General features: G+C 39.6%; 1 protein-coding gene across 13 annotated transcripts in view; it reads left to right on the forward strand.

Moving 5' to 3' along the window:
- The window catches only part of CHODL (chondrolectin), a 593574-nt gene that overhangs the window by 361817 nt on the left and 214085 nt on the right, over positions 1 to 17672 (forward strand). For 2 of the 13 annotated variants that reach the window (XM_081572705.1, XM_081572697.1), the window contains exon 2: positions 4048 to 4186. The exons of the other annotated variants lie outside the window; for them this stretch is intronic. The gene's annotated coding sequence lies outside the window, so the exon portion shown is untranslated. The remainder of the gene's footprint in view (positions 1 to 4047; positions 4187 to 17672) is intronic. 13 annotated transcript variants of the gene reach the window in all.

Below are 17672 nucleotides of genomic sequence, written 5' to 3' on the forward strand. Positions count from 1 at the left end.
ACTAGTAATTAAAAATATCAATTTTTCTTCACTTAGTTCAGTTCACTTTAGTCGCTCAGTCGTGTCAGACTCTGCAACCCCATGAACTGCAGCACAACAGGCTTCCCTGTCCATCACCAATTCCTGGAGCCTACTCAAACTCGTGCAGGGGATTGATTGGTGATGCCACCCAACCATCTCATCCTCTGTCATCCCCTTCTCCACCTGCCTTCAATCCTTCCCAACATCAGGGTCTTTTCCAATGAGCTGGTTCTTTGCATCAGGTGGCCAAAGTATTGGTACCTCAGCTTCAGTATCCATCCTTCCAATGAATATTCAGGACTGATCTCCTTTACGATGGACTGGTTGGATCTCCTTGTAGTCCAAGGGACTCTCAAGGGTCATCTCCAACACTATAGATCAAAAGCATCAATTCTTTGGCACTCAACTTTCTTTATGGTCCAACTCTCACATCCATACATGATCAATGGAAAAACCATAGCCTTGACTAGATGGATCTTTGTTGGAAAACTAATGTCTCTGCTTTTTAATATGCTGTCTAGGTTGGTCATAGCTTTTCTTCCAAGGAGCAAGCGTCTTTTAATTTCATGGCTGCAGTAACCATCTGCAGTGATTTGGGAGCCCAAGAAAATAAAGTCTGTCACTGTTTCCATTGTTTCCCTATCTATTTGCCATGAAGTGATGGGACTGGATGCCCTGATCTTAGTTTTCTGAATGTTGAGTTTTAAGCCAGATTTTTCACTCCCCTCTTTCACTTTCATCAAGGGGCTGTTTAGTTCTTTTTTGCTTACTGCCATAATTGTGCTGTCATCTGCGTATCTGACGTTATTGATATTTCTCCCTGCAATCTTAATTCCAGCTTGAGCTTCCAGCTTAATGCCAGCCCAGCATTTCACATAATGTACTCTGCATATAAGTTAAACAAGCAGGGTGACAATATACAGCCTTGATGTACTCCTTTCCCAGTTTGGAACCAGCCTGCTGTCGCATGTCTGGTTCTAACTGTTGCTTCTTGACCTGCATACAGATTTCTTAGGAGGCAGGTAAGGTGGTCTGGTATTCCTTCTTCAAGAATTTTCCAGAGTTTGTTGTGATCTACACAGTCAAAGGCTTTGGAATAGTCAATAGAGCAGGATTAGATGTTTTTCTGGAACTCTCTCTTGCTTTTTCAGTGACCCAAAGGAAGTTGGAAATTTGATCTCTGGTTCCTCTGCCTTTTCTAAATCCAGCTTGAACATCTGGAAGTTCTTGGTTCACATACTGTTGAAGCCTAGCTAGGAGAATTTTGAGCATTACTTTGCTAGCGTGTGAGATGAATGCAATTGTGTGGTAGTTTGAACATTCTTTGGCATTGTCATTCTTTGGGGTTGGAATGAAAACTGACCTTTTCCAGTCCTGTGGCCACTACTGAGTTTTCCAAATGTGCTAGCATATTGAGTGCAGCACTTTCACAGCATCATCTTTCAGGATTTGAAATAGCTCAACTGGAATTCCATCACCTCCACTAGCTTTTTTCATAGTGATGCTTTCTAAGGCCCATTTGACTTCTCATTCCAGGATATCTGGCTCTGGGTGAGTGATCATACCATCATAGTTACCTGAATCATGAAGATCTTTTTTGTATAGTTCTTCTGTCTATTTTTGCCATCTTTTCTTAATATCTTCTGTTTCTGTTAAGTCCATACCATTTCTGTCCTTTATTGTGCCCATCTTTCCATGAAATATTCCCTTGGTATCTCTAATTTTCTTGAAGTAATTAATCTTTAGTCTTTCCCATTCTATTGTTTTCCTCTATTTCTTTGCATTGATCACTGAGGAAGTCTTTCTCATCTCTCCTTGCTATTCTTTGGAACTCTGCATTCAAATGGGTATATCTTCCCTTTTCTCCTTTGCCCTTAGCTTCCCTTCTTTTGACAGCTCTTTGTAAGGCCTCCTCAGACAACCATTTTGCCTTTTTGCATTTTTTTTTCTTGGGGGTGGTCTTGATTACTGCCTCCTGTACAATGTCACGAACCTCCATCCATAGTTCTTCAGGCGCTCTGTCTATCAGATCTAAGTCCTTGAATCTATTTGTCACTTCTACTGTATAATCGTAAGGGACTTGATTTAGCTCATACCTGAGTGGTCTAGTGGTTTTCCCTACTTTCTTCAATTTAAGTCTGAGTTTGGCAATAAGGAGTTCATTATCTGAGCTACAGTCCGCTCCCAATCTTATTTTTGCTGACCATATAAAGCTTCTCCATCTTTGGCTGCAAAGAATGTAATGAATCTGATTTCAGTATTGACCATCCAGTGATATTCATATGTAGAGTCTTCTCTTGTGTTCCTGGGAGAGGGTGTTTGCTATGACCAATGGGTTCTCTTGACAAAATTTGGTTAGCCTTTGCCTTGCTTCATTTTGTACTCCAAGGCCAAATTTGCCTTTGATTCCAGGTGTCTCTTGACTTCCTACTTTTGCATTCCAGTCCTCTTTGATGAAAAAGACATCTTTTTTGGGTGTTAGTTCTAGAAGGTCTCATAGAATTGTTCAATTTCAGCTTTTTCAGCATTACTGGTTGGGGCATAGACTTGGATTATTGTGATATTGAATGGTTTGCCTTGAAAATGAACAGAGATAGTTCTGGCATTTTTGGGATTGCGCCCAAATACTGCATTTGGGACTCTTGTTGACTATGAGGGCTACTCCATTTCTTCTAAGGGTTTCTTGCACATAGTAGTAGATTTAATGGTCATCTGAATTAAATTCACCCATTCCAGTCCATTACAGTTCACTGATTTCCTAAAATGTCAGTGTTCACTCTTGCCATCTCCTGTTTGACCTAATTTACCTCCAGTATTCTTTCCTTGAGAACCTCATGAATAGTATAAAAAGGCAAAAATAGGACACTGAAAGATGAACTCCCCAGGTTGGTCAGTGTCCAATATGCTACTGGAGAAGAGTGGAGAAATCACTCCTGAAAGAATGAAGAGACGGAGTCAAAGTGAAAACAACACTCAGTTTGGACATGACTGGTGGTGGAAGTAAAGTCCAGTGCTGTAAAGAGCAATATTTCTTCACTTAGAAAAACATTAAATAATAAATTAAAAAACACCACGATGATTGATAGGGAAACTGCAGAAAAAGGAAAAGCTTTATTTTTTTAGTATCCTTATGATGCATTCACCTGCCCTTGTAACAAGTGACCCTGTATTTTCATTTTGCTGTGGGCTCCAGAAGTTATGTACCCAGTCCTTACACACTGTGATTCTTAGAAAAGCAATCTATCTCATTCTAGAAACATGTTATTATTTTCCTGTTTTAGGGCTTTGCACTTTCTGGATTTCAATAGATTATCTTTTTTCTACAGACAGAGGGGGGAAATACTTTTTAATTCTTTATATAAATAATAAATAGTTGATTAGGTAACCTTTTATTATATCAGTAATAACTCATTCATGTTTGAAACGTGTGCTGGTTCTCTTAATTCAAATTTTTTCTTATTTAGCCTGTTTCCAAGTTAACTCCTCAGATGGCTAATTTCATCTTACTTCATAAAATTGTTGTAAAGTCTGTATTTATGTATTTGATAAATATTTACTGAGCAGCTATAACATGCTGGGCACTGAGCTAGATGTCAGGGACTTGGCAATAAGTAAAACAGACAGATTTTGTGCCCTTATGGAGATTTTGTTTGAGAGTGAGAGAGTGAAAATAAGAAGTAAATAAAAAGGACAAACCCCCCAGATTTAGATGAATGTTGTGATAAGAATAAATATGGTAATTGGGGAAAAAAAACAATGAAGAGAAGCAGTTTTGGGTAGGATGGACAGGGAAGAACTGAGTAAAGATAGTGTATAACATCTGAGCTGACCGAAAACTGCTGGATTCAGTTGCTCAATCATGTCCAACTCTTTGTGACCCCATGGACTATAACCCACCAGGCTCCTCTGTCCGTGGAATTCTCCATGGCAAGAATACTAGAGCAGGTTGCCATTTCCTTATGCAGAGGATCCTCCTGACCCAGGGATTGAACCAGTGTCTTTTGTACCTCCTGCACTGGCAGGCAGATTCTGTACCAGGTGCCACCTGGGAAGCTGAGACCTGGATGACAAATCAAAATATCCAGAGGAACATTCTCCAAGCAGAGGAAACAAGAATTACAAAGGCCAAATGTTCATCAAGAGATGAAAGGATAAAGAAGATGTGGTATGTATTATATATACAGTGGAATATTACTCAGCCATAAAAAGAATGACATTCTGCTGTTTGTATCAACATGGATGGACACAGAAAATATTACTGTTAATTAAATAAGTCAGACAGAGAAAGGTACTTTATGATATCAGTTATGTGTGTAATCTAAAAAATAATGCAAGTGATTATAGATGTAAAACAGGAACAGACTCACAGACATAGAAAACAAACTAGTGATTACCAAAGGGGAGATGGAAGGTGGGATGAGGAAAATAGGGGTATGGGATTAAGAGATACAAACTATTATGTGTAAAAGAGACAAGCAACAGGTTATATTGTGTAGCACAGAGAATTATAGCTATTATCTTGTGGTAAATTTTAATGAAGTATAATCTGTAAAATACTGAATCACTATACTATACTCCTGAAGGTAATATAATATTGTAAATCAACTCTACTTCAGTCAAAAAAAATAAAATAAAATAAAAAGACTTACAAAGGCCTAAAAATGAAAAACCTTTGGTGTACTGAGTTGAATGGTGATCTCCAAAAAGATATGCCTGTGTCCTAGAACCTGTGACTATGACCTTATTTAGAAAAAGAGTCTTTGCACATGTACATAAGTTAAGAATCATGAGATAAGATTACTTTGGATTAAATGTGTGGCCCTGAATCCAGTATAAAGTGCATACAGCAGACAGAAGAGAAGACAGAGACACAGAGAAGAAGGCTGGAAGCAGATATTGGAGTCAAACTGCCAAAAGCTGAGGACTGCTTGGAGTCACCAGAGCTAGAAAGTGGCAAGGAAAGCTTCCCTCCTAGAGCCTTTAGAAGAAGCCAGTCTCCTCTGTCCATGGGATTCTCCAGGCAAGAATACTGGAGTGGGTTGCTGTGCCCTCCTCCAGATGACTTTTCTGACCTAGGGTTTGAATCCGCGTCTCTTACATCTCTTACATTGGCAGGCTAGTTCTTTACCACTAACACCACTTGAGAAGACCTGGTAAAACTGTTTACTGAAATGTAAATCATTAGTAGAGGGAAAGGTACCTACTATTGAGGTTAGAAATCAGGAGTTCCCTTGGGGCATGATTAAGGCTTAAAAAGGCTTTCTAGGTGGCCCTACTGGTAAAGAACCTGCCTGAAAGAGACACTGGTTCAATCTGTGAATTGGAAAGATCCCCTGGAGGAAGGCATGGCAACCCACTCCAGTATTCTTGCCTGGAGAATCCCATGGACAGAAGGAGTCTGGCAGGCTACAGTCCACAGGGTCGCAAAGAGTCAGACACGACTGAATGACTTAGCATGCACACAAGGCTTAAAAATCCAAATGCGAATATTATTTAGGCAGCCTTTGTTGAGACTGTATTCTAAAATTCTGATTAATTTTACCTGTATATTGCTCAAAAATGAATGTGTCCTTTGTTCATGATGTCTTGATTTTCTTAGTTTAGGTCTCACAAGATAACCTTTTTTTTGTTTTTTGTCTCTTGGGAACATCACTCCATAATTGCTATCACTGCAGTGATTAATTCTTGCCTTCATTTATTGTTAGAGCAGATTCCTGTTCTTTAAGGGCAAGGTTCCAAGAGCTGAGCTAATTCTCATGTCTCCAAATTTCATCTTTCTACACTAATCTACAGCTCAGAGAGTGTCTTTATAAATTTAGGGTTAACTTGCACTTCAGCACGGAGAGTGATTCCTCCCCCTACCCCCCCGCCGGAATATAAGCAATTCTCTGAACTTCATGATTTGCTTAAGTGCTTAATCTACCACCTAGAGGAAATGCAAGAATTAACTTTTTGCCCAAACTCTACTTTAATCTTGGCTCAAGAAGCCTGAAAATCTGGGCTTCTTGATGCTCTTTCTAACCCTCCTCCACTTAATCAGTAATGACTCTGGCAAAAAGAGAAAGTGTATCTTTTTTCCCTAACAGAGGTAATTGAATATTGTCTAATTAGATTAACTACACTGCTTTGATGCCATAGTGATAGTTGATATATAGGAGGCCTGGCAGTGATACTTGTGAGAGAGATTATTTAATGTAAAATGAAAGTACAGGGTGTGGTGACCACAGCTTTGAATATGGTGTCCTCTTCCCCACTCAAAGTTTGAGTGTGTGTTTTTATATTAAAAATAGAATATTTTCTATTATTAAAATATGTTATGCTCCTTTCTATGGTTTCTAAGTTTATATGCTAATATTTTTACTTTGGGGTTTCCCAGGTGGCTCAGTGGTAAAGAACCCGCCTGCCAGTGCAGGTCACATGAGAGACAAGGGTTCAGTCCCTGGGTTGGGAAGATTCTCTGGAAGAGGGAGGGCATGGCAACCCACTCCAGTATCCTTCCTGGAGAATCCCTTGGACAGAGGAGCCTGGCAGACTACAGTCCATAGGGTTGAAAAGAGTTGGACGTGACTGAAGCGACTTAGCACACACGGACACCATTACTTTAGATTGCTTGAGTCATTTTTGCTTGGGCAGGAGATATCAATGATAGTAGGGAGGAATACACCACTGGCTCCCCCTGCATTCACATTGCAGTAAATATAAAATCATCAAAACCGAGCAAAGCTAGAGTGCCACATATTGTGACCCTTCTGGTCTCATTTTGACTAGAATTAAGCTGAGTTATTATGTCTGCTAAGAGATCTTTGATCTCCTTTCAAAGGAAGCTGAAATAGAAAGTATCTTGGAGAAAAGCTACCAACTTAGACATCGTGCCACCAGGTTTGACTTAAAGCGATTTGGTGGAGGTGAGGATGGCAAAAAGTTATGAGGCAACACAATTGAGTACTGAGGACAGAAAGCCATTTAAAAAAAGAAGTGACATGGACTCTATAACTCTAACCTCCTCTCTTGGGAAAATAGCCACCAGCTCTTTCATCCTATTGGTTGTGCTGTGTCTCCACAGTCTGCAGGAAAACATCACACTTTTTCCTCTAACCCATTGATGAATGCCTACTATGTTCCATGCTTGTGAGGAGTCCAGGGGTTAGCTGCATTTAGTTGTATGAGGCTGTTCATGGAGGAAGGAGTTGACATGGGTACCTGTGTAATTAGGTGAAAGAGGCCAAACGTAAAGCTGTTTTCTTGAGAAAAAAGGAGGAATTGATTCTGTTAATGATAATGGAGTTTAAATTTTTTTCCTGAAATTCCAAATAGAAGAAGTAGAAATTATGGATGAACTTGAATATGTTTCTTGGCATTTATGCAATTCTGAAATTTTTGTTAAGATAATAAAGGATTCTGTAAATTTCAAAATATTTTTCCTTTGTAAAGTGAAATAATTCCTGATGAGGTAATTTGGGTAGAAGAGAGAGAGAAAGAGAGAGAGAGACAGTGGAAGTAGGTATAAAGATGAAGATCTATGACCTTTTATAGCTGTATCTTGCTTGATATATTGTCTTCATATTCATGAATTTAGAAAAATCCTATACTTAAGAGTGGTAGATAACAAGAACTGAAAAATGTAATGCCAAATGAAAAAGAGAAACAAAAATTCTGATATCCATTAAACTATGTGTAAAAAATGGCAAGATTTCAATATAGACATATTAAATCTATGACAAACTCTTTATAATTTGAACTTCAAAATGAATGGCATGCAAAGTGATAGAATAATGCTTTCAAATGAGGAGTAATTATAGGCATCAGAACTATACAGACATATTGATGATGCTGTAGACTGAAAATCTTTTTTTTGTATTCATTTTGTATTTACAGTAGTTACCATATGTAACACCTCTCCTTGACATCCATCTTTAAAGTAGTGAGGTTGAGGGGCAGAAATGCAACATGCAGTTTATTGTTTGTTTGTTTTTTAATTTTTGGCTGTGCTGTGTCTTTGCTGTGACATGTGGCTTTCTCTAGTGGGGGCTTCTCTAGTTGCAGAGCATGGGCCCCAGGCATATGGGATCTTAGTTCCCCAAAGCAGGGATCGAATCCAAGTCGCCTGCATTGGATGGTGGATTCTTAACCACCAGACCACCAGGGAAGTCCCCTCTCCATACACAGTTTTAGATCTATAGAGACATACTAGATTTGTTTCAATGTTCAGGACTTCAAAAGTTTGCAAAAAATTGGTTTATAATGATTTTCAGATGAGCTCAAAGAATATTTGATTATTATTCAGTTCAGTTCAGTCGCTCAGTCGTGTCTGACTCTTTGTGACCCCATGAATTGCAGCACGCCAGGCCTCTCTGTCCATCACCAACTCCCGGAGTCTACCCAAACCCAAGTCCATCGAGTCAGGGATGCCATCCAACCATCTCATCCTCTGTCATCCCCTTCTCCTCCTGCCCCCAATCCTACCCAGCATTAGGGTCTTTTCCAATGAGTCAACTCTTCGTGTGAGGGGGCCAAAGTATTGGAATTTCAGCTTCAACATCAGTCCTTCCAATGAACACCCAGGATTGATCTCCTTTAGGATGGATTGATTGGATCTCCTTGCAGTCCAAGGGACTCTCAAGAGTCTTCTCCAACACCACAGTTCAAAAGCATCAATTCTTCAGCGCTCAGCTTTCTTCACTGTCCAACTCTCACATCCATACATGACCACTGGAAAAACCATAGCCTTGACTAGACGGACTTTTGTTGGCAAAGTAATGTCTCTGCTTTTAAATATTAATTCATTTCAAATTTGAAAGTTGAGATGAACACAGTTATAGAACTATATAAAATTACTATTTTCTGTTTGGGAAGAATTTTTATGACTACACTGCTCTTGCATAGTCTATGCAACGTCAACAGAGCAGACTGTAAGCTTTAGCTTTGGTAATGACTGGTGGTGATACTCTTGAATAATCTTATCAACAACTGAACAGATACAGCTGACCTAAATATGTTCTTGCTTTTGGTCAGTTACTAAGTCATATCTGACTCTTTGAGACCCCATGGGCTATAGCACACCAGGTCTCCCCGTCCTTCACTATCTCCTGGAGTTTGCCCAAGTTCATGCCCATTGAATCGGTGATGCTATCCAACCATCTCATCCTCTGCCACCCTCTTCTCCTTTTGCCTTCAATCTTTGCCAGCATCAGTGTCTTTCCAGTGAGTCGGCTCTTGGCATCAGATGCCCAAATTATTGAAGCTTCAACAGCATCAGTCCTTCCAATGAGTATTCAGGGTTGATTTCCTTTAGAATTGACTGGTTTGATCTCCTTGTCGTCCCAGAGACTCTCAAGAGTCTTCCCCAGTACCACAATTTGAAAGCATCGATTCTTCAGTGCTCAGCCTTCTTTACAGCCCAACTCTCACATCCATACGTGACTACTGGGAAGACCATAGCTTTGACTCTATGGCCTTTGGGTTTTTGCTTTTTAATACACTATCTAGGTTTGGCATAGCTTTCCTTCCAAGAAGCAAGCATCTTCTGATGCTGCTGCTAAGTCGCTTCCGTCGTGTCCGACTCTGTGCGACCCCATAGACGGCAGCCCACTAGGCTCCCCCATCCCTGGGATTCTCCAGGCAAGAACACTGGAGTGGATTGCCATTTCCTTCTCCAATGCATGAAAGTGAAAAGTGAAAGCGAAGTAGCTCAGTCGTGTCCAACTCTTAGCGACCCCATGGACTGCAGCCTACCAGGCTCCTCTGTCCATGGGATTTTCCAGGTAAGAGTACCGGAGTGGATTGCCATTGCCTTCTCCAAAGCATCTTCTAGAAACATAATATTAGTCAAAGTTGTCATTTATGCAGATAAAAGGAAGTGTTTGACAAATTGTTTTGGAAAATTTTAGAAGTTTGCCAAATCCAAGTGGAAAATTATAGAATTTATCTGTCTTTATTAACCAGATTGACTAGATAATGAACAGAACTGCAGTTCACACTACATCCTATTATAATTATAAATTCAAATAAAATATGACTATTTTCATACAATGTGATTTATTTTTATCTTTGCATTTTAATTTCCACTTGTATAGTTTGCTAGGGTTGCTATAACAAAATATCACAGACTGGATGGCTTAAACAATGGAAATTAATTTTCTTACAGTTCTGGAGGCTATAAGTCCAATATTAAGGTGTTAGATCATTTGATTTCTTCTGAGGCCTCTCTCTGTGGCTTGCAGATGGCCCCCTTCTTGCTGTATCCTCATATGGGCCTTTCTCTGTGTGCATACATCTCTGGTTTCTCTTTTTTTGTGTTCAATTTCCTCTTCTAAGAATACCAGTCAGATTGGATTAGTACCCACCCTACTGGCTTTTTTTTTGACTTGGTTGCCTTCTTAGAGAACTTATCTGCTAACATGGTTACACTCTGAGGTACTAGGAGTTAGGACTTCAACATATGAATTTTGAGGAGACATAGTTTAGCCCATAACACCAATGTAATTCACACACCTAACCATATTTGTTGAGCCCTTCCTAGGAATCAACACTGAGAGATACACAGGTGATCCAATAGAGATACACAGGTGATACAACAGAGATGAGGGGCTGCAATAGGGACCTGGAGTTTCAGATGCTTATTACATTATCCCAGGAGTGTCACAGAGTTGATCAAGTTGCCTTCATGGAGCTAACAGCTTAATGAAGGGACAGTCAATTAAGAGTTAAGCAACCAAATAGCTACATATTTATAGATAGGATGATAAATTCTTTGAAGGTAATGAAAGCACATGTGATGAAGATCAGTGGATGGGGTGAGAGAGGAAGTGTTGGAAACCTGCATAGGTGAGATCTTTAGGAAAAGCATCCATGGAGGGGCATTTCCTTTGAGGTGTGAGAGGCTGTGTTAAAAATAAGAAAACAAAACACAACTTTCACGGGGAAAAAAGACAAAAAAGCCAACAAATAACAAAAAACCCAAACTGAAATGAGGTCGAGGTAGTCTAAGCATAATGAATAAAGGGTTGTGAAATGAGACTGGATGCAGGTTCATCAAGTATTTGGATTCATATGATCCTGGGGGCCTTGACAAGGAGTCTGGGTTTTATCTGAATTACAGGATGTAACATTTAAACATGTTTAAGCAAGACACTATTTCTGTTTTAAAAACCTTACCCTGGCTGTTGTGAAGTGGAAGGAGCACAGTAGGCTCAGGGAACGCATTTAGAAGCAGTGAGTTGTTAAGGGCAGTGGTGATGGTGGATTGGATAAACCTAGTAGCAATGAAGATGTGTAAAGCAGATAGATCCCAAATATATTGGAAGGGTAGAAAAGACAAGCCTTGCAGAAAAGTTGGATGTTAGACTAAGTAGAACCAAGAATGACTTCCATGTTTGAGCAGCTAAGTAGATATTAGTGCTGTGAAATGAAATATTTTCTGCTCTACACTCTACCAGTAAACAAGCCTTTTCCAAATGCAAACTTCTGAGCCCAGGTGAAAACAAAGCCAGATATTTGGAAGTCATCAGCTACTTCCTCCCAAGTAAGCATTGAGGAGCTGGGGGATGTGAGAGGTGGCCATCTGCCACATTTGCCTCTCATACGGTAAACAAGGAGTTAATATGTGAACAAGAAAGCAGGATTGGACGCAGATAGCTAGATGTATATGAAAGAAATGATTTCAACAAGCCCGGACACATGTACCTTTTCATGCATAGAAGATCACTAAATTTCTTCACTTGAGGTATTTAGTTTTCTTTTAATTAAGTTGACTTTTAATATTCAGATTACCTGCCCCTTGCTGCAGACTTGTATATAGCCTGGCTCCTTCCCTGCCTCCTCAGAGTCAGCTCTTCTGGGTTCACCTGCATTCCCACCAAATAAAACCTAACTCTCAACTTTCAGGTTGCCCCTATTTTTATAGATGACAGTGCCATTTTCTGTGAAGGAGTGTGTATGCGTGTGTGGGAGGGAAGCGTTGCAGTGGGAGGGGCAGAGATTTACATGGGGAGTGGGCTTGAGAAGAGATGTTGAGATCTGTGAGTTTAGATTTGTTCATTTTTTCCCTATTTAACAAAACATTCTATTTTTGTAAAGAATAATTTTAAATACATATACATTCTGAATTTCAACCTTGAATTTTGAGTGACTATTACATTAACCACAAAACACCAACATTTCAGACTGAAGATATCTGCGACAATTTGATATGGTGACTGCAGCCAATACTTTAGCTTTAGACCTCAAATTACTTGGAAGAGTTGAAGATCTAAAGGACATTTGGGGAATAAGACAGAGAGGTTGAAGCCGGAAGGCAGAGATACATCATGGAAAGAAAGAATCAAGAGTGGGCTCAGGAGGGCAGGAGAGATGGGCAAGATGAAGAGCAGAAGACAGGGCCAGCTTCGCTTCCCTATTACTCCCATTTTTCTTGGAGACCTGGAGTTGCAAGTGCTTATTATGTTATCCTAGAAGTGTCATAGAGTTGATCAAGTAGAGACATGTTATGAAAGCAGAAAAAAAGTACGTGAAGCTGGAGGGAAAAAAAATTCATTTATTAATGATAACGAAAGTGTCAGAATTAAAATGATATCCATGAGCTTAACTTGCTTTCAACTTAAGATTTGCCTAAGGGCTTAGGTACAGCTTTGTCTTTTTCTCCTATACAATAGATTAGGTATTGGACATTTATAGATGACATAGATTCCAGACTCTGTCAGAAGGTTTCATCTTTGTGTTCCTATCTAATTTGCTCGTGCTATTATTAAAGATGTCATGGAGGGGCAATGTCAAATTATTCGAAACTAAAAGCTGTCATGCTAGATTTTAAAAGTGCAATAGCAGAGTATTTTAGGACTTTAATGAAATTGCCAACCAAAATGCTTTAGCATGACTTTGCAAATTATAAATCTGGCAGAGATTTTAAGAAATGTTTGGCTACTCTTGCTTTAGTGATTTAGTGAGGTTTAGAGATTTAGTAAACACTCCCTGTTAACAGTTTCTTAAATATTTAATGGTCTAAGCAGAAAGATAGAATGATAAAAGGTTTGCTGTTGATGAAGAAAATAAATTATTTAGCATAACCCTAACTACTGGGGCCTAAAAGAATCTCCTGTGTCAATAAGTTAAGAAAAGCCATTTTGTTATTTTCAAATGTTTCTTAATTTTGAAAATAACTTATAATGATAATCAGTGGTCAGGAAAATAAACTAGAATCTAATATGCATGAAACATGTACTTGAGAGTCTAAGTATAAACTACAGAGTGTCTTAAATAGATGGGACTTCCCTGGGAGCTCAGACAGTGAAGAATCTGCCCGCAATGCAGGAGACCAGGTTTGATCCCTAAGTCAGGAAGATCCCCTGGAGAGGGAAATGACAACCCACTCCAATATTCTTGCTTGGAGAATCCCACAGAGGAGCCTGGCAGGCCCAAGTCCATGGAGTCGCAAAGAGTCGGACACGACTGAGCGACTAACACTTTAAACACTTTCTGATACAGATATGATCAAGAGTTGAATATGATTCTAAAGGTAGGAAAAAACTCTTTAACTATGCTGTCATTCTCAGCTTCTCTAGAAATTTGATTGGTAGTAAGGATTCTATTTTGAGTGTTTAAATTGCTCTCAGGAATAAAATGAGCTTTACCAGTAGTTCATTGTGAAATAGATCAGCAGAAATCTTGGTATTTGTGTGTACCAAAGACTAATCTTCATTTACCCATATAAGGATAGTGATCATCAGTAGGGTATGCATTTAAGTTATTTTTTCTAATCAGTTCAGTCACAGTCATGTCCAACTCTTTGCAACCCCATGGACTGCAGCATGCCAGGCTTCTCTGTCCATCATCAGCTCCCGGAGCCTACTTAAACTCATGTCCATTGCGTCAGTGATGCCATCCAAACATCTCATCCTCTGTCATCCCCTTCTCCTCCAGCCTTCAATCTTTCCCAGCATCAGGGTCTTTTCCAATGAGTTGGTTCTTCACATCACATGGCCAAAGTATTGGACTTTCAGCTTCAGCATCCATCCTTTCGGTGAATGTTCAGGACTGATTTCTGTCAGGATTGACTGGTTGGATCTCCTTGCAGTTCAAGGGACTCTCAACAGTCTTCTCCAACACCACAGTTCAAAAGCATCAATTCTTTGGCACTCAGCTTTCTTTATAGTCCAACTCTTACATCCATACATGACTACTGGAAAAACCATAGCTTTGACTAGATGGACCTTTGTTGGCAAAGTAATGTCTCTGCTTTTTAATAAGCTGTCTAGGTTGGTCATAATTTTTCTTCCAAGGAGCAAGCATTTTTTAATTTCATGGCTGTAGTCACCATTTGCAGTGATTTTGGAGCCCCCCAAAATAAAGTGTCTCACTGTTTCCACTGTTTCCCCATCTATTTGCCATGAAGTGATGGGACTGGATGCCATGACTTTAGTTTTCAGAATGTTGAGTTTTATGTCAACTTTTTCACTCTCCTCTTTCACTTTCATCAAGAGGCTCTTTAGTTCTTCTTTGCTTTCTGCAATACTCATGATTCATTTTATTGGGTGTTCTAGAAAATCCCTTAAGGAATTTTTCCACTTTCTTCGTTTTATAGATGAGAAAACTAAGTTCCATATAGGTGAAATGTGCCCAGTCCACAGCTGGTTAGTGGAAGTGCTAGGTCTTGAATCCAAGGATTCTGATTGCTAGGTTAGTGCTTTTTAATTCACAGTATTGCATTTTATAGGCTGATCTCTCTTTCAGTATATAAAATACTTGGACAGTTTCTTTATTGAAACTATGTTTGTACTTTGTTAGAAATGCTGACTGGATCTGAGTTTTTGTTAGAGATCTTTACCATATATATTAAGAACCTCAATTTACCAAGTTAAAAAAAAAAAAGACTTGCTAGGAAGGGTGGACCAGGTTTAAAACAGATTATCTTTGTGTGCTTCCATGCAAAAATATTGACATGTTCTGACTAGCATTGATTCATCTTTCCCATTTAGCCCAGCTATTGTCTTTCATATTAGACGTTTTGCCACCATTGTCTGGAATGAGGGAAACAACTCTGGCCAATATTTTGAGAGATGCTCTTGAAACATGAATTAAATTTGTTGCTTTTGATTTTGTGAGCATGATTTTCAGCCTATCTGCTCTGGAAGACAAATTTAAGCTAAAGGGAATCAGGGTTTTAGACCCTCACAAATAATGCTTATTTTTCTTTAGCCCATGTCTGAATAGATTTTCATACATTGAGGAAACATAAAAATATTGCAGAGTATATTAAACTTCTCACTAGTTACACTACAATCTATTCAAGGTAGGTATTCATTTTCATGGTTGATACAGCAGTTTTCAAGCCCAAGCTCTTTATGGATTATATATAATGATACAGAAGTGACAGTCTATAGATGGTGAATGCAAAAGGAGACTCCCCCTGAAGGAGTTAACTGTAACAGTTAACTGTATAAGTTACATCAGAACAGTTCCGCCCAAAAGTTCAGGAAAGGGAATGAAAGCTATGACAAACAGCTAAATATAGTGGGAAAGGAAAGATGTAATAATATGATACAAAATTTGGCAAATATCAAAGGGGAGATATTTTTTCTTTTGCCAAACAAGTGTAGAATCTTTACATCATCGACATTGGCAATGCTAACCTAAGTACTGTTTATTGAAATGCTGACGGTACAGTTCTGCAAGGATCTCAGAAGACATTGTGTTGCCTATAGAATTGCCAATGCCATAAGTAGCCAAAATAGTTTTGTTTGGTTTTCATAAAAATGCTGACCTGATCTGACACTGATTAATTTGTGATGGCTGGAAGGACCAAAATTTTACAGTGACTTCACTGCAAAAAGTCTACCCACACCAGTATTCTGGCCTGGGGAATTCCGCGGACTGTATAATCCATGGGGTTGCAGAGTCGGACACGACTGAGCAACTTTTACCTCACTGCAAATGAGATTACTATTTCCGAGCTGAACTTCCATGTGGTCATTGACTATATATCAGGACCCTCAAGTAGTCTTACAAAGGCAAGTCAATAGCAGCATGTTTCTGGAGAAAAATAGAAAATCCATTTGTCTACATCTATCTATTTCTTTGTTAGGTTAATATTACGGGGGCCAGAATACTAGAGTGGGTAGCTGTTCCCTTCTCCAGGGGATCTTCCCAACCCAGTGATCGAACCCCAGGTCTCCTCATTGCAGGTGGACTCTTTACCAGCTGAGCCACCAGGGAAGCCCAGGAATACTGGAGTGGGTAACCTATCCTTTCTCCAGGGGATCTTCCAGGCCCAGGAATCAAATCGGGGTCTCCCACTTTGCAGGCATAAAGAATCTCCCTGCAATGCAGGAGACCTGGGTTCAACCCTTGGGTTGGGAAGATCCCCTGGAGGAAGGCATGGCAACCTACTCCAGTGTTCTTGCCTGAAGAGTCCCCATGGACAGAAGAGCCTGGCGGGCTATAGTCCACGGGGTTGCAAAGGTTGGACACAACTGAGCGACTAAGCACATCTATTTCTTAATATTAATTTTGGACAAATTTTCCTTGACTTCATTTGAAAGTAGAGTGACACATATAAAGAGCACATAAGGAATTGTGCAGACAGTAAGAGATTGCTTTGTAGAGCAATTGCATTACTTTTGTTGAAATTCTAACCTCGAGTGTGGCCATATTTGGAGATGGGGCCTTTAAGGAAATAATTAAGGTTAAATAAGATCCAGATAGGATCTCATAGTGTTCTTATAAGAAAAGACACCAAAGAACTCTCTTTGTCTTTCTCTCTCTCTGTTTTTCTATCTCCCTATGTACAGGAGAGAGGTTCCATAAGCACACAGTAAGATGGAGGCCGTGGGCTTCCCTGATGGCTCAGCAAGTAAAGAATCTACCTGCAATGCATAAGACACAGGAGACATGGGTTTGATCCCTGCATGGGGAAGACCCCTGGAGAAGGAAAATGGCAACCCACTCCGGTATTCTGTCCCATGGACAGAGCCTGGCATTTACAGTCTGTGGGGTCACAAAGAGTCATACACAATTGAGCAACTGATGCATGCACTCAAGATGGAGGCCATTTACACTCCATGAAGAAGGCTCGCAGCAGAAAATAAATTTGCAGAAGCCTTGATCATGGATTTCTAGCTGCCATAACACTGATAAAATAAATGTCTGTTATTTAAGCTCCCAATCTGTCCTTGTGATATTTTGTTATGAAAACATGAGCAGATTGACATATCTGATCATCTCAAATCATCTCCAGAACCTTTATGCAGATGTCAGCTTTCTCATTTGTATCCTCTAAACTTCCCTCCAATTACTCCAATACTCAAACTCATGATCTTATACTTTATTGCTCATTCCCAACTTGCAAAACCTAGTCTTTTCCCAATACTTTCTCTCAGTGAATGGCACTCTCTATCCTATAACATAAATCAGAACCCCAGGATTCACCCTTGACACTTCTTTCTTCCCTATGCCCCATATTCCATTCATCAATCCATTGCCTTTTACATTCTTAGTATTTCTTAAATATGTCCACATTTCTCCTTTCCTGTTTCAAACATGGCCTTCTAGTTCAGTTCAGTCGCTCAGTCATGTCCGACTCTTTGCAACCCCATGGACTGCAGCATGCCAGGCCTCCCTGTCCATCACCAACTCCCAGAGTTTCAACTCATGTCCATTGA

Source organism: Giraffa tippelskirchi, chromosome 2 (genome assembly GCF_054371585.1).
Source record: "Giraffa tippelskirchi isolate mGirTip1 chromosome 2, T2T-mGirTip1v1.2.pri, whole genome shotgun sequence".
Classification (NCBI taxonomy): Eukaryota; Metazoa; Chordata; class Mammalia; order Artiodactyla; family Giraffidae; genus Giraffa; species Giraffa tippelskirchi.